Genomic DNA, 26,228 nt, shown 5'->3' on the forward strand with positions numbered 1-26,228 from the left:
AATTGTAGCTGAAAAGAAAAGCTATACAGATACACTCCAGATACCCAATACACAAAATCCTTGACTAGCGTTAGAAGTCTTTACCTCCGTAGCACTATTGAGTTCAGTGTTAATATAGCAAAGTCTCCAACTTAACAGTTTTTTGTCTTAATCTCTGAGCCACTAAAAGTCATCCCATAGTCCCATCCCAAAAGGTAACTTTTCTTTTCAATTTTTAGATTGAAGAGGGGAAAGAAGATGTAAAAATACTGAGAGAAGCGTCTATTCTTGCTAGCATGCCAGAGAGGATTACAGCAGGATACACTAACCAGGATTGTTTTGCCATGGAAGTTGTCATCTACCCACAAAGGTCTAAGAAGTATAGAAAGTCTGACAAGGATCTGAAGACAGAGTAACTGGAGATGGGAGCCTAACAACTGTGTTTGCATAAACTCTTGTACAAGGAGTTTTGTTTGTAAGGTTTATTTAGTTTAAATTCACCATGGACTTCGGTGTCTCAATCAACCAGGTGGTCAAGTAAAACTCAACAGCGTCATCATCTCTTGTAAATGAGAACAAACAGGATTTTGGGTACTCCCTATATTTATTCCCTTCCCAAGGCAGTCTCATTCATTCAGAAGACAAAATGAAGGATTGCACTGGCAAGTGGGTTATTTGTCACAGTTTCTGACTTACTGGCACAATAAGTTTAATCAGGCTCTTTCCGATTTGCCACTCCCACATCCATGTAGGTAACTGCTAACTAATTAACAAGAAACAACTCTGAATTATCAGAATTAATCATTTAAATTATTCATATTAATAAAAAATAAAGGTGACATGAGAACATTGAGAGACCATAAGTCAGACTTTTTACTCCAAACCCTAAAAAGGCCTATTTCTTACCCAATGACATTCAGACCAAACTTTGAACTTTAGCTGTTTCTACTTTATCTTAACAAATAAAAAGGGAAATGGGAAGTGTTTCTTCTAACACATGTGGGGGGTTTTTTTGTTTTTGGTTTTTTTTTGTTTTTTTTTAAGTTAAGAGAAGGATTGGGCTCAACTTGTTCAGAATTTTTTACTTTTCTTCCAAGAACAATCTGCCATACTAAAAACTCAGTACAGCTGAAATTCACTGATTTTCATACAAATAGATTTTTCAAATTTACCAGTTGACAGCAGCAACTTTATTATTATTACTGCGATACTTCCCAAAGCATTCACTCCTGTTAATTTAGTAGAACTGACATTTATTCTTTTCTTGCTACTTGTGATAACACACCAAGTCTCCCTGATGTAGTCTATAAACATAATGTACATAAATAGCAATGGTTAGTGGTATTTGTATTGTACACATTGACAGTAAAAAGGTACCACAGACAAAAAAGTTTCATACTGATCTCTGCAAAATACATCACTCATCTAACAGATGCATTCTTTTTTCCAAGAATGTCTGTCTGTAATGTTACCAGCACAAAGTCTAAGGCTCAGCTGTTTAACCAAGAAGCAGATTATGCCACAGGGCTATTTTTTTTCCTTTTGTGGTTCACAATTTTCACTTTCTGCTCTCTTTGCACTACACAGCTCAGCATTTTTACCAACCATCAGCCCCACAATTCACAGGCATAAAAGAAGTCCCAAACTAAAGCTAGGTGCCTAGGTAGGCTAATCAGGCTGATAGAACCTTGCAATCTTATGGAGTATTTAACATATCCTGTGAAGATCTGTTTCTTGCTATATATCAGTCAAGAAGTTACACGGAGTTACAAAATGTAGATATGCAATGCAAAAAAACTTACAGAAGAAAAAGAGAACACAGTTCTTGGATAAAACTGACTAGTGTATGACTAACCTAAAGCAGAGACTTCTGTAAAAGTTTTACAAATATAGCTAAAGGGAGAAGGTGAGGTGGGGCAGGAAGGAAATATACTGTAATGCAATTCTAGCAGGTCCTTTGCACTGCAGTATCTAATAGTTCTACAGAAAGGTAGTTGTAAAAGAATCCATTACAAAAACAGAACTTGAGATATGACCTTGCATCAGAGTCTTCTGCCCAATTTATGGGAAGAACTGGGACATTAAAATTAGACATCTGGATGTTGATGCAAGCAGAAGTAAATTGGCAAACTCTTAGGAAAGAAGATATCCTTCTAGAAGATATCCTCAGAAAAACGATCCTAGGAAGAAGATACAACAGAGATCTTCAGCTGAAGTAGTGGTCACTTCTGGAACACAGGCATCTGAGTGCATGACTATTTACCAGAAGTGGATTCCCTTGAGAGAAAGATTAAGGCTGGCAAAGAAGACATCCAGATGACCTTCACAATTACTCCACAAATACAACTTCTAGCATCTTGGTCAAGTCAGACATAAGAAGTTGGACTGAATGGCTTCATATAGCCCACAATCACAAGGCAATGCCATCATCAGTTTTCTCATCATTCCAGGAGAGCAAAGCAATAAGAGAGGCACAACTCAAAATGCAGTGCAAAATGTTCTCTCTATATCACAGCAACAGTCATGACTTGCAGAAACCTTGCTGGAGTCAGGGAGTGGGCAGCAAGGGCAGAAGAACACACATCATTCACTCAGGAACCAAACCTGGAAGTGCCATTTTCCCCCAGGTGCTTTTTGTCTCATTACTGAGCAAGGGTAAAGCAGAGTGCACCCAGTTCATTCTAAGTATCTGAAACTGTGACAGCTTGTGAACTGCCGTGCTTTGAGAACCTGAAGCAAGAGGATCTTGCTCTTGCTCTGAAGCAAGAGGATCTCAGTAGCTCACTACACCAGCAGCTTTATTTTAACCTAAACATTTTAGGCTTCTCTTACAAAAATTCTCCTCTATATTTGAAATTAATCTTTTTCTGCTCTTGGCTTTATTTTTGCAGCATTTCCTTCTTATGTCCTTCACTCATAGTGAAAACACATTTCCATTAAAATAAAACCTGAGGTTAAAAATAAAAAAAAAGAGCAAACTCAAAAGCTATGAGCCTATCAGATAAAATAATACTGGGAAGGGAATGAAGAGGGGGGCTGCAGAAAAAAAAATACTTGGCAAAAGCATGTAGTAAGTAAAAGCTTCCAAAGGAAAGCAAACCCCAGAATCAGTTAAAAGGATTAAAGAGATTAATGGGACTGAAGGAGGATGAGAAAAAGAAAAAGTCCAAGCAGAAAGTAAGTCTGATGGTTACATAGGACTTAGAGGAAGAGAAGAAATTAGCTTAAGAGAGTAGCAGAATCCACTTGTTAGGGGTTTGTTTGTTTTTTTTTCCATTTAAGAGAACAAGAATAATGTTATATATGGATATTTAAGAACAAAGGTCCATGTAATGGTTAGCTACTGATAAAAAGCTGCAAAGGAAGTATTTGGAACACAGTGAAGCCTGAAGAAAGTGCATGCCTCAACTTTCGTCGAAGGAGTTTGCAAATGCCTTTCTCATGACAGGCATGTACCTGAGTTTGAAAACAGACAGAAACATGCGCTACCAAGCAGTCTGGGAGGACTTCAACTTTTCTAGCTGTCAATTCCCCTGGACTCTACACAAAGAAGGCAGTAACTGTACACACACAATGGATAGAAGACAGTAATTTTATCACAATTGTATTGCTTTTATCCTTAGAATGCTGTCTACTTCTGCAAAAGAATCCAATAAATGACATGCAACTTACAAAGCATGTTGTTCAGTAAAATAAAAATCTATCTTTCAAGTGTATGAAGGACTGTCTCTATTTGTCAGCACAACTCAGCAGCAGGGAAGTTAGCCGAAGTACAGAAAGATGTAAGAAACAGAAAAAAAAAAAAAAAATAGAGGCTGCAGACAGGTCTCAGACTCAAATGGTAGACCAAACTAATGCTGAAGCAGGAACACAGTGCCTCAGAATAAGGCTTTTGCAGATATGCAGGTTTCTTCGCCAGAAGGCCGTTCTCTTTGGTTCTTGTCATCTTATGGATGTGCAGTAGGCTGGGCACACACACACAGATCATAGAGGGAGTAGAAACTGATAACCACAGTGCAACAACCTAAAACAGTTCACAGCTGCCAGGGACACTGCTGAGCACATCCAAAATATGAAAAACATAGAATCATAGAATAGTTATGGTTGGAAGGGACCTTAGTCCCACCCTCCTGCAAGAAGCAGGGACATCTCCAACCAAATCAGGTTGCTCAGAGCCCCGTCCAACCTGGCCTTGAATGTTTCCAGGGATGGGGCATCCACTACCTCTTCTGGGCAATCTGTTCCAGTGCTTCACCATCCTCATTGTGAAAAATGTTAGTGCTCATTAAGTCAGCCTCATATCAATAAATGAGCTATTAGTCAAGGATAGCTGAAGATTTACTAACAGTTCTCAACAGCTAATAATTTCATCTGTCAGTCTTCTCCAGGCTCTGATGAGCTTACTACATAACCCAGTCATAAGAAACTATTCTCTTACAATAATACTCAGCATCCTATCTTTCAGAGGGCTGAAGAAGCTGATACAGCTGCTACTATTTCACAAGCTCTTTCTGCTGTTGAAGTGCAGTGACTTATGGCAAAGACATTACAGCTGAGAGGGCAGGGTAAAGAACCAACATCACCTGAACTTTCTCTGCTAGTTAAAGCAGTGCACACCAACTCATTGCTTGATAACCCAGGAAAAGAAAAGTAGGGAACACAGATAAAGCATCCTTCTAGAGCTCACATCTCATTCATGTTCCAGGGGAAAAAAAAAAAAAAAAAAAAAAAAAAAAGAGGAGCTAGATTTATTTTGTTTCACTCCTTCCCAGCAGTGTGAAAGTAGAAACTAGAATACCAACACAAGTCATGTCCATGGGCAAGGTCAATGCTGCATGACCAAACATCCTCTAAGCAAAAGTGAATGCATTTGATCCCAAGCAGTTAATCCATAGAAACTATATAAAATTGTTCTTAAGCGTGAAAATAAAAAGATTCTCACACACAGCTATCAGATTATTAGCTATTTTTCAGGACTTCTGTTGTATTATTAACCTGAATTTGTATAAATACATGACAATCAGAGATAGAAAAAGAGATGTAACCCAATGAACATTCATGTTAGCACCCAGTCCCCTCAGGCTTTTGATAGCCTGACTGCTTTCTGTCCACACGCAGTATCTATGTTTTGACTGTGTTGACATTCAGGGAAGACAAGTTACCTTTTGATGATGCCACTTAACCAAGAACAGGATGTGGGATTTGATAAAGGTAAGAAAAATGAAATCTCCACAGCAGAAATCAAATGGTTATATAAGTGCTATTTTTATTAATGAGACTCAGAACATAAAAGCTCACTATCTAAGGACTAGATATTTTATGACTATATGATACGACATCTTACTTGATTCAGACAGAAGTCAAACAGAACTACAAGAGGTCAAGGAACAACGGCATTATTACATAGGACTACATAGCAAGATCTTAACTCATTAAGTCTCAAGGTATTAGAGCTTAAATTATGCTTTCATTAGAACTCAACTGGACCTTGAAAGTAAACCATTGTACACAGAAAAAATAATAATTGAATCCAATTGATCATTACACAATAGGGAGGATCCAAGCTTCTTTCTAGCAATACATCATCTAAAAGTTTTTCTCCTCTCAGTTTTTCCTTAAAATTACATTTAAAAAAAGGTCCCCAAACTTAAGTGCTGCTAACTTCCCTAGAATTTCTTTTTTGTTTTCCTCCTGGGCTTTTGTGACGTTTCACAGCTCCATATCTTTGCAATGTCTAATATTATCAGAGTTTTTTTAATTCCCAGGTAGGATTTTTAAAGCTACCAAAATGGCCATTTCACCTACATTGCGCCATTCCACATCAGAGCAGCATGAAAAGAACAATGCCAGATGGTGGCAAAGTGAAGGGTGTGTAACAGAGGAACAAGTTTTTTAATCAGTATGAAGCTCAAGCAAAACTAGAAGTGCAATTTGAACATTTTATTGCTTGTTCCTATAGGGAAAAATGTCTGGAACGTTCTGTTCCAATAAGGCCTCTGACAAAACTCCATCCTAATTCAGAAAAAGCACTAGCTGATAGCTGAGGTACTCAGCTCCCCTCCAGCTCCAGGACATTCCTCCCCACTCTCCAAGTAAATATTTCCCATTATAGATTGGTTTGGTTTTTTTTTTTTTGAGAGAGAAAAGCATAATACCATTTAATACTATACTGTCGTAGTTTAGCCCCAGTTGGGACCAGACTATGCAGTCTCTCTCTCCAAGGGTGGGGGGAGTGAGAGAATAGGGAAAGATAATATAAGGAAAAAAAAAGGCTCGAGGTTTGCGAGAACAGGGAGAGATCCTTAAAGTTACCGTTACAGGCAAAACAGACTCAACTTGGGGAAAACTATTGATTTATTACTAAAAACAAAGCAGGATAACAATAAAAAGAACAAGATAGCCTCCCCCCACCCCTCCCTTTTCCCAGGCTTAATATCATCTCTACCTCCTTCCCCCCACCCCGAGCAGCACAGGGGGGAAGAGGGAATGGGGGTTATGGTCAGTTCATCACACATCGCTTTACACCGCTGCTTCCTCATCAGGGGAAGAACTACTCACATTCCTCCCCTGCTCCATCGTGGGGTCCCTCCCCATGGGCTACAGTCCTTCGTGAAACTGCTCCGGAGCAGGTCATCTCTTCCACGGGGTACAGTCCCCAGTGTGGGCCCTCCATAGGCCACAGCCTCCTTCAGGCATCCGCCTGCCCCAGCGCGGGGTCCTCCATGGGCTGCAGGTGGATGTCTGCTCCTCCATGGACCTCCAAGGACTGCAGGGGGACAACCTGCTTCACCATGGGCTGCACCATGAGCTGCAGGGGAATTCTGGCCAGGAGCAGCATTACTCCTCCCCCTCCTTCTTCACTGACCTTGGCATCTGCATCTTTCCTCTCACAATAAATTCTTCAGAATCGGCTCAGGCAGGAGCCTCTCAGGTTCTCTTCACATCTCCTCTCCACTTCTTGCAGCCAGGCTGGGTTGAGTCGGGCCCAGACGGCTACTTGGTGGGAGGCCAGAGGGTGAGGGCCACAAGGCCCACACCTTCCCCTCTCTGCCCCTGCTCCAGCTTCTTCACATCTTCTTCCCTTTTTCTTTCTTTTTTTTTTTTTTTCCCTGTTTTCCCCTTCTTGAATACGTTATCGCAGAGGCGTTATCAGGGAACATTCTGCTACCAATTGGCTCAGCCCTGGCCAGCAGTGAGTCCTCCCTAGGCCCAGCCAAGTCCACTAGACAAAGGCAAAACATAATTTAAATGTTAAGCGACACAGCTTGATGTATTTGGAGACTGTGATAGCAGCTCATTGCTTCCAAAAATGCTGATATGGAAGCCAGAGCATCGGTCTCATCTAATCCAAGGTCAGACTTTCCTTTAGAGTTTAATAACACAGAACCGAAAAAACCCAGATTTTTATCAGACTGTCCCAATAAGAAAATATCATTATCAGATTGTTTTACAACAGCAACATTCCAGTTTTTCAAAGGATTTCACAAAGTTGGAATTTTATCCATGGCAAATGACATATAAGCATGAAAGCAACTTCTGAACCCAGTAACAGCTAAATGATAGTGAACCCTCCTGAGAGGTCAGATATATCCAAGTAAGTTTAAAAGTGTGCGTATATACGAGGAGTTGTTTTAGTAATCCTGAAAACAGGGAGAAAACATGGATGTACGTATATCTGCTAACATCTGCTGGCAATATGAGAAGGTGGCAGCATTAAAAATAGACAGCTGGCATTAACTAAGAGCACAAGCTTAGTCTATGGGAATCACTGACCATGGATAGAGATAGAAAGGTGTGAATTCAAGAATGACACACCAAATAAAAGAAGAAAAACTAACTACAATGGCAGTCCATATCCAGAGGTCACATGCAGAGAAATCACAAGACATCTGTTTGTCATAACCAATGGCCAAGGACCAAATCGCAACCTTCAAGAAAGGAGACTCTAGACTGCATATATGCACAGAGCAGAAATATCACAATTTCACTTTCAAGCAAAACAAGACATATAATCCAAATAACAAAGAAACTGCATATACCTCCCCTTCTGGAAGATTGCCTTCCCATATGAAAGGGAAAATTGAATGGTCACAGGAAAGCTCTAAATATGCAGATGGTCTCCAAACTTCTCATTTTAAGTTTGTTTCTTGTATGGGAGATTTAAATCTCCCATACAATCCAACATTCACAACAATGTCCTGCTCTTCGTATCCCTCTAATCTTCATGTCTTCTGAAACAGTAGTTAGAGACTTAAAATTACTAAGGCAATTGTCTGCATTGCCAGCAGTCATTCTCATTTTACAAAACAAAAAGCAAGACAGAAAAACAGGCAGACTATGGCCAAAACAGTCTCCCAAACTGTTTAGAATGACAACAGGAGAATATTTGAAGGGATATCCAGCTGAAGAGAACTGTACTATTTTTAAAAGGAAAACAGGAAACCTATAGTTGTGCAAAATATTCCTCCTAGTCTTTGCCCACAAGTAAAAAAAGCACACACAGAGGAAAAAAAAAAGTACACAATTGACATTTCAACACTTTAAATCATGTTCATGCTTTTGGTATAGCATTATTCAATCAGCTATGAATTTGCAGAAGCATCAAGTTACTTCAACCACGGACAAAGCTAGTTAGCTCACTTGAAAACTGAATGCACACAAAAATTAAGGAAGAAGTATTTTTCTGTCATTTGGGGAAAAAAAAAATCGGGAAAAAAACCCAGGAGATGGGAAACAAAACAGGAAATCTACAAGGCCAATCTAATTCTTGCTGATAGAAAAAGCTAGGAAGTAAACTGAACTTAAACAAGTATTGTAAGAATTTTTTCTTAAAACTTCCAGTCTTGCATTTTTTTTTTAATCTTCTTCACATGACAAAACAAATTAAAAGCCAAAGGTACTCCAGATACCAAATCTGAGTTTTCAGAAATACCTCTAAATTTGCTCTTGTTCTTATTTGGTAGACATCATGCTTTCTAGTTCAGTTTATATACAAGTCGTCTAGAACACTATGCATGTAAATGAAGGTTTTTAAGCAACAAAGAGTTTTAATTGGTGAATATAGCATTTTTGAAAACCACACATGCAAAATTGTAACCCTCTCAGAAATAATGTTGAAAACTAATTCTCTAAGGTGGGGTTTTTAAGAGAACAACAGAAGACAAATTCTATATCAAGAGGACAGTTTTGCTCAGTTCACCTTCACAATAGCTTCAATATGTTCTTACCACAGTGAATGAATATAGGAACACCAAACACATTGAATTCTTCTCATGGCACATAATAAAATGCTTTCAAGGTAACCTAAACTTAAGTATATGGAGAAATATCTCAACAAAACTAAACGGGACAACAGTTTTCAGAGAGATGATGCTGCAATCAGGTGACAAGAAAAAAAAAAACCCAGCAAACCAAAACCATAAATAACCTAAACCAAGGCTGCTTCCATTCAGACCAAAGACAGTTGTCATGTCAATAGGATCCTTATTTAAGCACAGTGCTTTAATTTTTTGTATGGATCCAAAGAACCTAATTTGACTTTGAGTCGTCTGACTTCATACATATCCTACATTGTTGGAAAAAGCTCTGTTGCAACATTATCATAAAGCAATGATGCACATTATCTATTACAGAAGTTACTTCCCTCTGCTGATTCAAGCATCAATGTCATTTTCAGAAAAATCTTACTGTTCTTTTGCAAAACAGGCACTGAAATAACCTCTATGAGAATGTATAGAGTGATGAGCAGTTTCTAACTACTGGAAGACTGTGCAAGACTTTTCATGTAGAAGCAGAAAAGGCTCACATTACTAATACTCATAGTTGGTCTCAAAACATCATTGCTCACGTGTGCCATAGAGACATACATAAATCAAGAGGTAAATATTTGTTACACATACCTTCTAGTTAAGTACCAGTTCTGGACTGTTTCCCTCCTTATAAATTTCTCTAGTAGCAAATTTCTCTCCCCTACAGAAAGAGAATTAAGGCTAAGGGTAACTGTCAACACAGATAGGAAGTTTTCAGGTTAAATTATACAGCAGCAAAAGCTATGTAACACTTGCATATAAGAAAGGCGGTGCCTCATTTCTTCTATGGATCCACAAGTCTAAAGACAACTCCACATGTATGCTATTGCCAGTGCAGAGATTATTCTTTCCTAAGTTACTCTGCTATGCCTCTATCATTTCTCCTTACCATATCTTGAGGAGACACGTACGTTTGCACAGCTGAGGGAAAAGATAGCTAATGTATCTACCTACTTATTTTGTACACCTCAAGAACCATCTATTTGCACTTCCCATCCCAACACAAAGTTGCAGTAATTGACAAGGTAACCATCAATCTGAATGAAGATTCCCCTACTAGTCGTAACAAGGAAAATTTGTAGGAAGCGCAGTATACCTCACAAGTGGTAAGTGCAGGCCCTTGAGCTCTGACACCTATACAATTCAACGCAGGCAAAGCAGAGATCGAAGACAAAAAAAACAGAGTGTTTGCAAACCACAGGGCTCTATCCATTTCCTGATAAAAATCCTAAGCTAAAGTTAAAAATCCTCAGATAACTCTACCAGAGAAAGTCTGCCAAACAGTTACAGTGAAGTGACATCCACCTTGAGAAAAAAAAAAAAAAGCCATTTTGATTGTCAGGTAGTCCTCCTCGGGGTGAGAGACTGATCCTCTCCTTGTGTTCAGAGGGAAATATATTTTACTAATGGAAGTTTCAGTGGTACCACAGAATCTGCAGAATAGTCCGTGCCAATGACGTCTTGCTACTTCGTGAAAGCTATGACCATATAGTGACCAAATCCTCTAAGGGAATCCGTCTCCTCCTCTGGATTAAAGGTTTGTTTATCAGCCTTTACAGTGCTGACTCATATGCATCTGAAAACCATCCAGAAGAAATACAGACAATTATGACAGTTAACATCAACACAGATATTCTCTCATTTACATCACACTTCTCTCAATTCAAAGCACTAGCTGTATTTAAAAGATCCAAAAGTTTACAGTAAATGGAGTTTACTATGTTGTGGACATCATCATCATGAAGCAAAATGACAAGGAACAACTGGGAAACCTCCAAGATGATGGAATGAATTGTCAAAGCAGAGAATAGACTATGAAAGAACAAGTGTACATTCTTTTGGAAATCTGTGAAATCTAGATCAACAGCTACTGAAGAAAGGTATCAAGCCAGTGCTGGGAAAGATTCCAACAAGTTTGGAGATGTCTAACATAACTTCAGTGACTGAACTAAGGAAGCAGCTAGAATTACTGCACTATCTGGGGAAATTTCTGCCAAATTTAGCCTGTCTCTTACATCTGCTGCAAAATCTGTCAGGGTACAAGACCCTGGTGCATTTCAGGATGAAATTGAAGCTGTCCTTAGATAAGTCCAGTTGAACAATGTTGCTGTGATCAGATACCACCAAATACTTAACAGCACTTAGAAGCTTTTCCTTAAAAAAAACCAAACCAAACCAAACCAAAACAATCAGACCCCTCACAATGTAACAAGCCATACCAAACATCAGAAACCTTCTTGAAGAGGAATACAAAAATTCCTTTTGATGCACCTTTCCGTTCTTTGTCAGATCACAACTCTGCAGCTTTTGAACACAAACTGCTAAATATGTGCTGCCCTCTTGACTTTTGCTTTGTACAGAGGCCATTTTCTGTTTCATTTCCAAACAAGAATTATGACATTCTTACATTAGCAATAGTTAGCAGCTCTTAGCTACTTACATTCAGAAAATAATACTTCACATCTTTTTTTCCTGAATTATTGTCTCAGTTCTGAAGCTGACATTTTCTTCAAAGCCACTGATTTTACCAGCTGAAGCAAGAAATTCAAATATTGCTCCAAACTGTTATTTGCTGACAATATGATATTTTGGTGCAAGAAGGATATTCAGTGTAGTAAAATCCATTCCCACAATGTTTGTCACAGGAGGGTAAGTCTTCTAAATTGTGGCCAGTTAATGGTGCAATTAGTATTAGAATTCTGTGCTCTTACTCCAGTGCATATGTCAGAAGACTCCCTTACCTACCAGATTCTTATATATTCATTTATTTTCAATATAAAATATTCTGAATAAGGATTGCTGATGAATTTCCATGGGAGCTAATCCAACATCTGGTCTCTCACACTCCACTAGAACTGCTTGTAGGGTAGATTGCTGTCTATAAGCAAGTCAAGTATATCCTTATAGCCTATAAAGCAAAACTGCAAACTGAATCTTGCAAGAAAACAGGAAGACTTAAAACCAACAGATTAGGACAATGTCAGACAATACCATATGTACAGTGTACATATGCACTGTAAATCTCTACAGTGCTGTGGAAAGCCCCCATAACAAGCAACGGACAAACATCTTTGTAAGGTTACTTGCTGGTCACCTTAATAACAAGACCTCTATATTAGGTATGTTTATACAAGTAGTTAGTTTAAAACTAGCTTAAGCACTTGATGCATGTATTTATAGCTGAGTTAACTTCTCACAGTAAGAACAGCGAAACCAACAGGAGCTCAGCAGCAACTGGTTCAGGCCAATGCTCTGCTTTAATCACTAAACAAAGTCTGATAGGGTAGCACATAACCAAAGCCAGCTTGACGCAATGATAAACACCTTATCCTACACCTTTATAGGTCAACAAAGCCCTGTGAGACTACAGCTACAAAAACTAATATCTCTTTGTGCCTTTCTACCCTGCAACAGAGGTAGGTTGTCCACCCCTTTAGAGGCATTGGAAGTCAAATCCTCTCACTCTTCAAAGCTCCCAAAAGTGTCACAGCTTTTCAAATGGAGCTCAACAAAGCTGACAAGCAGAAATTTTGAGTATGTGCTAATCAGGCATGTGTGCTTCATTTTCTTAAAACAACAGCAAATGACAACTCAAAAATGCTGTTGAGAGGTTAGTTAACACTATACTTCCTCTAAAAATCATCACATATGTTGGAGAAGCTGTGCTGTTCAGCAAATGACTTCTTCCAAGATTAAGAGATTACACTTGCAGCAAGCACATATAGGGATCTAATTAACACTTAGCATAAGTTATTTGGATAACTGTCTCCAGAAAGTACATCTTGTCGTCTTCTTTATCTTATGGCTTTGACAAATTGAGTTGAAACACTTCCAAAAAGTGCAAATATCATGGTAGATAACATCAAGTCACTTTCCCTAACATTAAAGAAATTCATTTCTCCATGGGTAGCTCTTAAGTCTGATAGCTCTTATGCACCTTTACGGTTTACCTCTGATGACTCACTTCACCGTCCATCTGGACTATGATTTTCACAGATTAGTACTTAGAGACATAGAACTAGAATTTAAGGAAGCCAACGACTGGGTGACACAGTGCAGCATCTAAAAGGAGAATAAAAGGAACAATCTCCCAAGCATGCAGGAGATAGTGTATTGTTGGTCACAGAATACAGGACTAAATCAGAAAAAGAGTTATTAAAATCAGACAAACTGTTCAAAATGGCCAATGTTGATTAAAGTTGCAGTCAGCTGGCTTTGCAGGTCAAACTCAAAACCAGACTGTTAAATCAGCAAAGAGTTCATCTTATTGGTACAGCAGGAGAAAAACCAAGCAGCTTCTTTAATTGACTGGTCAGTTCCAAAGCTTTCTTCATCTGACTAGAGGAAACCCAAGAGGACACAGTCTGTTGTCTTGACAGAAAAGAAAATAATCTAGTTCTGTGCATTTTAGTTCAACAACTCTCGCATCTATGCCATCTACTTCAGCCTAATATAAAGCTCTACGATTACTCCAATTTGAGGTGAAGCGATGAAAGAAAAGCAACCTGTCTGGAAGAGGAAATCACAATTCCAGGTTTCTGTAAAAGTATGGAAATAATTTATATTTATTTTTATTATAAAAGCTTAGAAAACCAACCATATTATTTGTGTTTGCTTAATAAAGGATGAGCTGCTGGAACACATGGCAAACGTATTGGTCCTCTCAAGGAAGTACTAAACTGAGTACTCCTCACTGTCCATTTTAAACCACTACCAGGACTTACTGGAAGCAAAAAACATTTAATCAGATTATAGTAACTACTCTCAGATTTGCATTTATACCACTCATTTAATTATTAGCATTAAAAAAGTCCTAAACTCAAATCACAGACAGCTCATTGCTATTTTCGTCCTACACCTATTTCCAATATAATGCTTGAAAAGGATTGAAATTCTTTACTTTTGGATATACAGAAGAATATAAACTATCAGTCGCTATCAGCTACCATATGGAGTACACATTTTCTTTCATTATAGCTACTTTTCAGTACCGTCTCCTATTGTTTTCTTATATTTGAAACCTATCTCTCAACTTATAAAGCGCTTCAGATAAAAAAATGTAGAGCTCTTGTAGAGCTATAAACACTAATGAATACATACTGCTCGCAAACCTGTAAAATCTTCCATTGACATCATGCCAAATGAGAATAGTATGACACATGCCATTTTACCCATAAGAGCACACTGATCTCCACTTGGATTACAAGTGCCCCAGGCATCTGTTTCCATATAGCCTCCATCACAGGAAGAAAATGTAAACAGCTCAGATTTGGAAGAAAGGTTACTACCTGTTTCAAATTGAGACATAGGAAGACTGAGCATAAGGAGTATGAACCCAAAATAGCGTTCATCATGTTCCCCATGTGCCACAAACTAGCTTGGTGTTCAGCAGTGGTAGCTGCTATACACACAGAAGTGATTGGATAAGATGGTGCAGACTGCAGCCACCATTTTTCATCTATCCCAGACCACAGAGCTTCATTCTTGCACAAGTGAACACACAACACCTTTTTGTGAAATATAGGCTGCACATGATAATGAGTAGGAGCTGCCTACCCTCTCTCTCCTCTGTGATAAGAGGATCATGACCATAACCTCTTAAAGTACTCTGGGTCACATAAACTCTCCATTCCCAGGACTGTCAGTTCCATTCAGAAGCTTAGCAAATACCATCCCCACACTGAGTAACAAACACCTCAGATAACACAAAACAGATAAATCCAGAGTTAATTGGTACTGCACTAGGAATTACAATGAGTGTATCTGGAGATCTTACATAAATGAGTTAGATTTCAAACAATTAGCAAAGACCTATCTTGTTTTCTCATACTGATTTTTCAGTTGTGATGTAATGCACTAGTATCACGTTACAGTATCACTGTATATCTGCTGTTAGCTGAAAGAAAAACAACCCATCCTTGTACACATTTTTATGATTATATAAAAGCTATCAGTTGCATCTTCTACATAGCATTAAAAAAACCCACAGTCGCTGGTACCACAACTGCTCCTCTCATTAGCTTCCTTCTTTTTTTTTTTTTAAGAAAAAAAACCAACAAACCAATATTTGGAACTGAAGGGCGTAGAATAAAGACCCAAGACATCTGGGCAGTGAAGCAATTGCTGTCATGTGTCATGAGAGTCACAGCCTGGTGCCAAAGATCACCACTGCTCTGCAGCTGCTGGTGCCCATGATCACAAATGGCACTAAGTGGTACAATGCTCTGCTGTATCTGCAGAGACAAAGAGCTGGACACGCCTACAGCACTAACTTCTTCTCAACAGATGATACTGGCTTATCCTTTTATGTAGAGTCTTCTACTTTTATGTCTGCTGAAGGAGCACTCCAGAAAGCTTTTTGCTTTTCTAAACATTCTACGAAGCTTGTGCCACAATCATGAAAATAGGGTAAGAGTGTCAGACTAAAAGATTCCACACACATAAATATATGTACAAGTCCTGAAAGACTCGTCCTTCCAGAACAAAGTTGAGGCAAAGAAGAGGGAGGACAATTCAGGGCTGCTAAGGTCACATTCTTCAATTTCTGTCAGCACTCATTACCATCCTTTCTACAATGAATACAGTTTAAAACACCAAGCTAATGCCAAGAAAGCTGGAGCATTCACCTGGCACAACGCAACAGGCTGACAACCAGGTCAGTGCAGCACCGCACACTTGGAGCTGCATTGCTTCCATTTCTGCAGCTAGCGCAGCGTGTGGCAAGCTCGTTAGCTGTGTGCCGTGCAGCTTTGCACAGAACACGGTACCATTCGCAAAAAGGCTCTCCAGAACCAATTACTGGGAAGGAAACACAGCAAGAAAAGCTACTGGACTTCAGGAATACCATACATTCAAAACAGACACAAAGGGCAATGGTTTTCACAATGAACTCCTGTCTCCACTGGAACAACTTGCCTGAAGACATTTTCCACTGCTTGCCATCACTGACAAACATCCAGGTTTGATCCAAAGCTGGTCCGCAGCTTAAGCTGAAACTTACTGGCTTGATGCAAAACACTGCACTAAGGTTTTCCGGGGTTTTTTTTTTTGCCTGAATCATGACTGTCCAGATAGTACAGAAACATTTCCTTCCTGCCTTAGGTACTGTGTCTTTTTAGTAACCAGTCGATAAAACAAAGCACTGGAGACAAACGTTACCTAACAAAATGGCAGACCGCGAGCATTACTCCCCCTCACTTTTTTCCTTTGGCTTTTTTTTTTTTAAAAAAAATCAATCACCTTTTCTCAACTCATGCGCTAAATTAAATCAACAAGATTCACACTCTGATGGGAGAGCTGCAAAAATGGGTGCTGGCTATTCAGGATACACTGCTGCTTGTCAAAATAACCAGTAACTCAGTAACAGCATTTCTGTGTGGAAAAGCAGCAGCGTGCTGGGAGCGCTTGCACTGGTCTTGCTGGCTACGTGCTCTGTCAGCCATAATCATCCTTCCTCAGTTCCTCACCCAAACGGAATGGCTTTCTGTATTTGCTCCTTCAACCATAAAACTTCAGTATCTAATAGCATTTCTTCCTAGAAAAGATTGCCACAGAGATTTGTTTTATGTCACAAAAATGTTCTGGGAGCCTTCAGAATCAGCACCAATGTTAGCAATCTTAATAAGGTTTTTAAAATTATTTATTTGCTGGTAACATCCAGGACCTTTGTAAAGAATGAGAACCTAAAAATGACTGTGTAATGGAAAAAAATTCTCAAAGGGAATTTTTTCCCTTTTGGGGTGATTATACCAGGACTCCACACCAAACAGTTTTGGTTTGTTTTTTGGTTTGGGAGTGGGGTTTTTAATTTTTTTTTTCTGCAAAATTCATGGGACTGTATCATATGCATTAAAACAAAACGCAGAAAGTCAGGAACAGAGATCAAGCGTCAAGACAACTGTTTCTTCAGTTTATCACACACAAAGACACACACACACACAAAAGAAAGCGATAAGGAACACCACTTCCATAAAGCCGGAAAGGAGTAAGTAACACCATTTTAATTAATCAGGGTGATGACTTCCAAAGCAGTGGTTTCCACTAACACCACTTGGCTCTTCTAGCATGGCAAGTCCTAACTCTATTTATAGCACCTAAAACTTCTCACCGATTTTGTAATCTGGCTAGAGCTAGACCAACATACATTAAGAAGGTGCCTTGTCTGTGACATCCCTTCCAGGAACAATTTCAAGCTAATAAGTGAAACCTGCCCGGCTGAGATCTAACCCCGTCACCAAAAAACCATGTAGTGCCCACCCTCAAGGGGCAATCAGGTGTTGCACACATAGCATTTACAAGCGACTCTTTCTTTTCCTCCTCTGTAATGTTAGCAGCACACTTCAGCTCCCAAGCATTTCAAGACTCCAAGCAACTACAAATCATGGGATCTGGCAGCCTGATTAATGTGGCCTTCCACAAAGTTTAAAACAATGTGCCAACACTTCTCAGAGGGAGAGTCTTACATTCCTATTGGTGGTGAAGACAAAACACAATGGGGAAGGTAGTACAGACTCATGGGCTTTTTTAAGCTGGGGTGTTGGCGAATCCTTCTTCAACTTAATGTTACAACCAATCGTTAATGATATTTGTACTGATTCAATTGTAAAATAGTACTTTTAAACTTTTAGATAAAAGGAAGAACACAAGAACCGGGGTCTCCCAAATCAAGCCCCCCCAAAAAAGCGGACTACATCTTAACTCCTTTAGTAGTTTTATACACATAGGCAGATTAAATAGAGCTTAATTACAACATCTATGGTATATTAATCTTCTTTACGAGATGGATGATTTCCAGCTCATGTCCTTATTTAAGGAGTCAAACAACGTACACACATACACACATGGTTTGTTCCTATAAAATTTCCACTCTAACTCCAGAACAGCAAGTTAATTTCTATTGTCTGTATAGGAATATAAAGAAATTAACATTTTTCTTCCTGACACAGTCCTCATGTACCGTAACCAGCCCCCAACCACCTTGGTGGCCCTGCACTGGGCTTGTTCCAGTCTATTAATCTCGCTCCTGCACAGGGGAGCCCCAGACTGGGCACAGCACTCCAGATACAGTCTCACAAGCACCAAACAGAAAGGACGGATCACTTCCTCGGACCTGCTGGCAACGCATTTACCCAGGCAGCCCAGGATGCAGCTACGCTTCCTTGCTGCTCTGACTCACTCACTGCAAGGACTGCTGCTGACTCACGTTCCACTGGTTGTCCATCACGACCTCCAGAGCCACTTCCTAGGCTGTCGGCCCACTATCCAGACCATACCTCACCACTTTGGTGGCGATGAGACGGAGGCCAAGGCCTTGCCATAACCAAGGGATACTACAAGCCTTGGCCCACAGTACCAGTCACTTCTTCATAGAAAGCAATGAGGTTGATCAGGTATGACTTGGCCTTAGCAAACCCACGCTGGCGGCTCCAAATCACCTTCTTGTCCTTTGTGTGTGGAGAAAGGGCTTCCAAGAGGATTTGCTTCACAACCTCCACAGGGACTCAGGTTATGCTGACTGGCCTGTAGTTACCCGGATTCTCCTTCTTGCCCTTCTCAAGGATGTCTGTGATGTTTGCCTTTTCACTGGGAACCTCCCCCAGCTGCCATGGCCTTTTGAAGATGATAGGCAGCAGCTTTGCAATGACACTGCCCAGTTCCTTCAGCACCCTGGGATGCATCCTACCTGGTCCCATGGCTTTGTGTACATCTAATTGGCCCAAGTGAGTCTTAACTCTTCCTTTACTGCGGGTACTGCTTCTTGCCCACAGACTCTGCAGCAGGTCTAGGGACCCATGAACCCTGAGGGCAAGCCCTACTAGTTGAAAAGGGAGGCAAAAAAAGGCATTGAGTATCTCTGCCTTTTCCAAGTCCCTTGTCACTAGGTCCCCTACCACATCGAGCTCTTAAAAAGCACACTTTTGCTACCAGTGTACTTACAGAAACCTCTCATGTTGTCCTTCACCTCCCCCGCTAGCCTCAACTCCAGCTGAACTTTGCATCTCCTTTCTCTGTTCCTTCGTACGTGGGCTATATTCCTCCGACATTGCCTCTCCATGCTTCCACCTCCTGTGTGCTTCCTTTTTGTGTTCAAGCTCAGTCAGAAGCTCCATGTTCATCCATGCTGGCCTGTTGCCATGCTTGCTCGACTTCCTGCACATGGGAATGGACTCCTCTTGTGCTCCGAGGAAGCTGTCTTGAAGATCAACCAGCTCTCATAAGCGCCTCTGCCCTCCAGGGCACTTCCTTGTGGGAAACTGAGCAGGCCAAGATCTGCCCTTCTGAAGTCCGGGGTTGTAATTATGTTGTTTATCTTGCTTACTCCTTTAAAGACCTTAACCAGTCACCTCGCTGCTGCAGCCAGTGCTGTCTTAGCTCTCACATCTTAATCATCTTCTACTTCAGTCCATGAAAAACAAAAGACAAAGTCTACACTGATGTTTAACAGTCTAGAAAATACTTGCTTGTTAATCAGCAAAATCAAGTAATTTTGTAACTAACAAATATTTCACATAGCTACAATTATAAATGAAATCCAGGTGATTTTAAATGATGGTGCAATACCATAAAATTACTTTGACTTGCCCAAAAAAAAAAAAAAAAAAAAGAGAGAGGCAAAAAACCCTGTAAAAACCCACAAGATAAGATCTCACAGCAGAGCCCTACTTCTACTCTAAACCCATAGAACTTTGTAGTCCACCACCAGCATATGCCACAAAGCGTAGCAAATACCAAGCAAGCTGTTATACAGTACTGTGTATGAGATCATGCAACATTCTGTATCAGCTGGGAAATGAATCATCCACTACCATATCTACAGGCTTTCATGTGATTTCTACTCACACGAAAAGGTGTTTTTAAAATAATAGTCAGCACACATCATTGGGGGTACAGAATTTATCCTTTCCACATGCACAAAATAAGCCTGCATAACAGCAAGTTAAAATCCACCTTTCTTCTCATAAGTGATCACTTTTAGAATTTATGCCTCTTGGCAGAGGGGGAAGAAGAGTTGCTTTGTTTTTTTAAAATATAAGGCCTTCCAAGGATAAAGTGCAAAAGGCTTATCAGACGAAAAAAAGAAATTGTGTCTTAATTTCAATTAAAACAAAGTATCGATGATGTGGTGAAGAACACTTTCTGTGGTAACTTACCTACATTTCTATCTATAACTGCACTACTTCACAATTTGCCTTGAAGGGAAATATTTATTAGCACAGATTATGCTCTGCATACCATTCTATATCCACTTAAAACTTATTTCCTGATGCAGATATATTAAAGTACACAAGTTAACTGTTATGCCTACTTCATGCATAAAGTAGGATTATACAAGTCAGATTCTGTGTCACTATTAAAAGAAACTCTCCAGTAGGGAAGTAGAACACAACGTACAACTACGATGTGCTTCATTTATATATAAAGACCATTTCATACCTATTTACTTATTTAAAAAATTTAAGAGAGGCTTCAGTAAAATCTCTGTTAAATACAAACTACTTCAGAGAAACCTCATGGAGAGATATTTGTTTTGAATGAGTGCAGGTGTCAAAGTACTACTCCTTTCAAATATATTAAGAAAGCAAGAAGTATCATAATTGTTCAATACAAAGAAAAGACAACAATCATATTGTAGTTGACAAATGAGGAAAGCATGTACTCATTCTTGCCAAGAATCATCTTGCCAGCTGCTTAGAGCAAACATTATCCATTTCAGTTCTTCCACAGTCTTGCAGCAATGGTGAACTACTGCTGAATTAAGACCCCGCTGGTCTCAGGTGGAAGTACTCCTGTAGAGACCTGACTAATCCAGACTGTGGGAACCAGGCTAAACAGCTGACTGTGCAAGATGTGCTAAGGATAGAGTATGGGTGGGACTGCTCAGAAGTCAGGGCACAATAAAGTGTGTTATGAAGATTCTCCATGGGAACAAAACCTTCCTCTCTCAAAAAGATGGAGGAGAGTTTTCTGGCCTTTAGAACACATGGCTTCCTCAGCAACAAGAAAACATGTCAAAGCAACATAAGAAACTATTAATGGAATTTGAGAGGACAATTATGCTTTCACTTGATCTTTCACCAAAAATATTTTAGAAGGTGGGGAGTAAGGTATATTTACAAAGCTTCTGTAGATTAACTAGTCTTCAATAACAATCCAGTATAGAACCACAAAAATTTGTTTAAAATTTAACACATAGTAACATCAAAACAAACAAATGTTTCCATAGAGACAACTACCTAAATAAATGCTCACAATAGATCCAAGGCATGACGTCACGCAGGCCTGCTTGCAACCATAGTAACATGCCAGTGTAAACAGAAATATTTTTATTTTTCTATCTAATAATGTCATAGAATTAGTAGTTTTATGGCAGTGCTTAAACCATATTCTTGCAATGCTGAGTGGTAACACTTCTAAAATAAGAGCAGAGGTATTTATATCAGGGCTATTACTATTACCATATTAACTATGTACAACAAGTGGAGTATGTGTATGGCATAGCTAACATATCAAATTTCCCAGAGCAGTTGTTGACCCCAATAAACAAAGAAATTTAAGTTCCTAAGGCAACATACCAGAATACTGGTCAGAGATCAGTAACCTCTATTCTTCTTGGGTATTTTGCTTTCCTTAAAAAAAGGTTCTTAGACTGTTGTGTCTCACTGTCTTGCTGGATTCAGAAGACGAATGCAGCCACATGTTCCTTTTCATAGCAAATGCAGAACACTTATGCACCCTTCTCCTGTGTCACCAATAAGCTTGCTTTATCCAAGGCAACAAGATTCATTAAACCCATATTTGCAATCTGCAAAGCACAAGACAAGACACACAGCCTACAAACTTCAGCAGCTCTGGAAGAGTAACGTACAATAAACAGTCAGTTAATGAGGAACCTTTCCAAGAAGCAAGGCAATTGTTTCGGCTACTAAAAAGATACCTACAGAGTTCCCATTCTCATTAAACCAATCCATTCTCAAATGCTATTGCATGTCTGCAAGTTGTATGTCTCTAAATTCAATAGACCCAGATTGTATTATCACTCTTAATTTGAGAAATATAAAGAAAGATGTCTATATAAGGTTCAGATAGTATGTGAAAAATGAATGCTTGGAATGATGTAATATTTCTAAGATATTTGTACTATTACCCTACATTTTAGCAGAAGCCTGAGCTACAGGGAAATTGAAGTTATTACTATTACAAATATGGTAAAACACTATTTTTGGTCCTGTCATGTAAATGTCACATACAGTAATTTATGAAAAACTTGCCTTCTCATAGAATATGATTGTGACTTATGCTTGTCTTCAAGCGTGGCAGTGAATTTAGGGACCAATTAAAAAAAATGCTTCCTAACTATTTTCAGGCTTTTTTTTTTAGCAATGATGACTAGGTTTTTCAGAGAAGGGGTTGCTTCATTTTTGCCTTGTAAAGTGACAAAGCTATCCTGATACCAACTAGCAAAAGAGACTTCTACGTAACTTTAAGCAAGGTGCTAGCTTTGAAATGAAAATTTACCCTTCAACCATAGTGTTATCGTTGTATGCAATCCGATGAACATATGAAGAAAACAGTTAAACAACTCAAGTTTTGACAGTGAAACTACAAAATACAGTAAGAAAAGCTTACTACATAATTGTATTTAGAGTAACGTACACGTTTGTTGATTCTGCTGCATTTTTAATAGATTTCATCCTGTAAGATACTGTAAAACTTTGTAATTCACTCTTCACAATTTTTCTTGCTTTTCCAGGTACAACATGCATAGAAAGATATAACTATATCGTATGAGATGTCTTTATTGTATGTTTTTATAACCTAAAAAAAATTTTACTTTTCTACTTACTATAGTAATGTCAGTCTATCCCAAGTGTATGAATGGAATCCAAATATTTGGCATAAATATAGGTGGTTTTCCTCTGATCTCTAGGGATGCAACTTACAAATATTCACACACATGGCTACTCTCACAAGTGGACTTTGGCTTTTCATTTCAAAATTAATTTCTTAATTTCTTGTATTTTCTGACTTGACAATAGAAAGTTTTTGAAATAGAAAAGCAAAAAAAAAAAAAAAGGCAGAAGAAGACACCTATTAAACACACACATCTTATGTTAAAATCCACTTTAAGGGACTCAAGGGTCTCAAGGGCCTCACAAATCCTTCCAAAACTACAAATTGCTGTTAAACAAAAATACTTAGGGGGGTCGGGGGGAAGGGGGAAATCACACAATTTACATCTTTTCTTACCAACAATGCAATTCTAGCATGTCTACTGCTGTGCATTCTTTGCATTAGACCATTCCTCCTTCTTATCCTAAAATACATACAAATGTTGTGCTTAGATAAAGGCCTTCAAATGGACCTTTTATGCAAGACAAACAGACAAATTACACATCAGTCTGACCCGACATCCTCATGCAGAAGGAAAACAGCATTCTACACTTATTTTCTTATTTGTAACAAAGGTTCATCAGAGTTTCCTCAACCTTTATAAAAATATAAACTTAACCTTAAATGAACTAGTATCTGAAAGACAGACACATAGTCCCAACTTTGAAGAAGTATCAATGACTATTCAAAATTTTCAGAAGTTTCAGTCACCTGGTTTGATGGAGGCAGAGAGGAGAATGTTGAGTCTACAAAAATGTTCATGACTTCTCAAGACTAAACTGATAAAATCTCTCCTACAGCAGAGAACATTGCCAATCAGTGAATAAAACACTATATTTCAGTAGCTCTTAGGTAAACATATCTGTTACTAATTTCCCTGTCACTTTACCCTGACTATCAACCACGCATATTTCCTACCTATTTTGTCAGTATCTGTAGCAGAATAATAAATGAGGCCTGGGAAAGCTAGCAAGATAACAAACATTGGCTTTATACATAGACATGGTAATTCATAAACCCAAAGAACAATTCTATCAGATTAATTATTTTCTAGCATTTGAACAACATGTGCCATTGTCATAAACTGTAAGTAGGGCTGGCGAGAAAAAAAAACCCTGCTAAACACTGTGGCTTCCCAGTAATAGACCCAACAGAAAACCTGTTTGGAAGTTCTACCACAATGCTAGATGGCAATTGTGATTGTGTATGACAAATATCTCCTCTTATCTTTGGATGTGCTCCCTGGCCAGACTACAACTGCCAAGATGCACCAACCTCATTTCTCTGAACCACTACTTAGGAATGCCAGGCCAAAGTCTGGCTTGTGAGAAATAGTCTATCTGAAGAACCTAAAAACAATAATGAAGTACAGACCCTTCTGATATCCGTAAGCATAACTCTCACTGAGGCATGGAAGCAGTACTCTGTGCTTTCTGGGGACTCTGAGGCTCTTTTATAGTGTTTATGTTTTTCATTCAACACACAAGAGGAAAAACTTGGGTTGTCAAAAAATCTTAGCGGTCTGCTGGGAAAAAGATGCTTGTAAAATGGAAATGAGTAAGAGTTTATTTTGTGAGTATGCATCACAAAATCCATCATTATCCTTTAGCTTAGGGTTAAATGTGAAGCAAAAGAGAAAGCAAGGAAAAGCAGTTGTCTGAACACGCCTGAGAAACCCTGCATACTCAGCCTATGCATAAGCCTCCAAAGTTACAGCATATTCCTAACACTCGAGTAAACTACAGTCATTAAATCTTCCCTTGTTAAAACTCAAAATACTATATGTGAAATAAATGTGATCTAAACTAAAAAGAATTGCTGACATATGCTCTCAAGAATAAAAATGTTTAAAAAAAACACTTAAGAAAATGTGGAGATGTACCTACCGAAAGCATGCACATGACAAAACAGACCTTCCTAGTCAGGATAGCAAATCTCAGCTATTGTAAGTTTCCCCATCTGCCATTTAAGCAATATTAATTTAAAAATAATGTTCTCTTAAAAAGAAGAATATATAAAATACACGTTATATGTATGTGAACAGGTGAGGAATGAGAAAGTAATTCATAAACAATTAAGATCAAAATGCTTTTGCATTTGATGTAGTTATCTTCTAAACTATTAAATACTAGACAGGGAGAGGAAAAGGCAGCGTGCTGCTTCCAAGAGAAATGACAACACTTCACGGTGGTCATGGTCTGACAAACTGAACAGGCACCTCCCTACAGCAGCAGAGACAAGAATCCCCAAGCTGAGCTGAGACTGCTGAATAACCACAAGGGGATATGCTGATGTTCTTCTTGAGCCTCCGACATTCTCCCTGAACCTCAGGTCCCCGCCACCTCACAACTCATTCCTGCAGAACAGGCAGATTCCTTCTACCCCAGCAGGCATCAAAACTGATATTTCTTTATATCTGCTAATGTTGCACAACTGTTTATGCCATATCATGGGGTTGTCCTGTCACTAACTTATCCAGATACTGACATGAGGAAATAGCACTGAGATTTATTATTTCCTGTGATGATAGATACAGAGAGATTTTTAAGTCGATGAAAGTCAAAGAAAATTTAAAAATAAATGCCAGCATTGTCTACCATAGATCAAGGATGAAACAAAACAACCCTATGCCTGAACATGCATTTCAAATAAGCTAGTTCACTGATAGTATACCTAACTCTGGCAACACAACTTCCAAAAAATCCAAGTAGAAAAATACAGGAGAAAGTGGACTGATACAAGAACAGGAAGCTTGGAGTGTACAGATATAGTGTTTTTAATTGCCTAGATAAGATCCCTGAGAAGAAAAGAAACAAAGAAAGAAAGAAATCAAAGAAGTAATGTTGTTCTAACTCTGTATGTTACACTGTACAACCTTTTAATATCAAGGGCCTTTTCTTCTCTGCCTTTCTATGCTTTAATGCACTCTAAGCGGTCTGTGCTTGTAGCAAGTTTTCCCAACCATCCTTGTAAGCAACTCAGTTTGCATGTCCCTCCAGCATTAGACCACAGCAGTTGAGAGCACAAACCAAATAAATGTTCCTGTAAGTA

The 26,228-nt window shown here is 38.9% G+C and overlaps 1 protein-coding gene across 1 annotated transcript in view; it reads right to left on the reverse strand.

Annotated features, from left to right (window-relative positions):
- TPPP (tubulin polymerization promoting protein) overlaps positions 1-26,228 on the reverse strand; it is a 73,944-nt gene that overhangs the window by 33,925 nt on the left and 13,791 nt on the right. The gene's annotated exons all lie outside the window — the stretch shown is intronic.

This window comes from Chlamydotis macqueenii, chromosome 2 (genome assembly GCF_036417535.1).
Source record: "Chlamydotis macqueenii isolate bChlMac1 chromosome 2, bChlMac1.mat, whole genome shotgun sequence".
Taxonomy (NCBI): Eukaryota; Metazoa; Chordata; class Aves; order Otidiformes; family Otididae; genus Chlamydotis; species Chlamydotis macqueenii.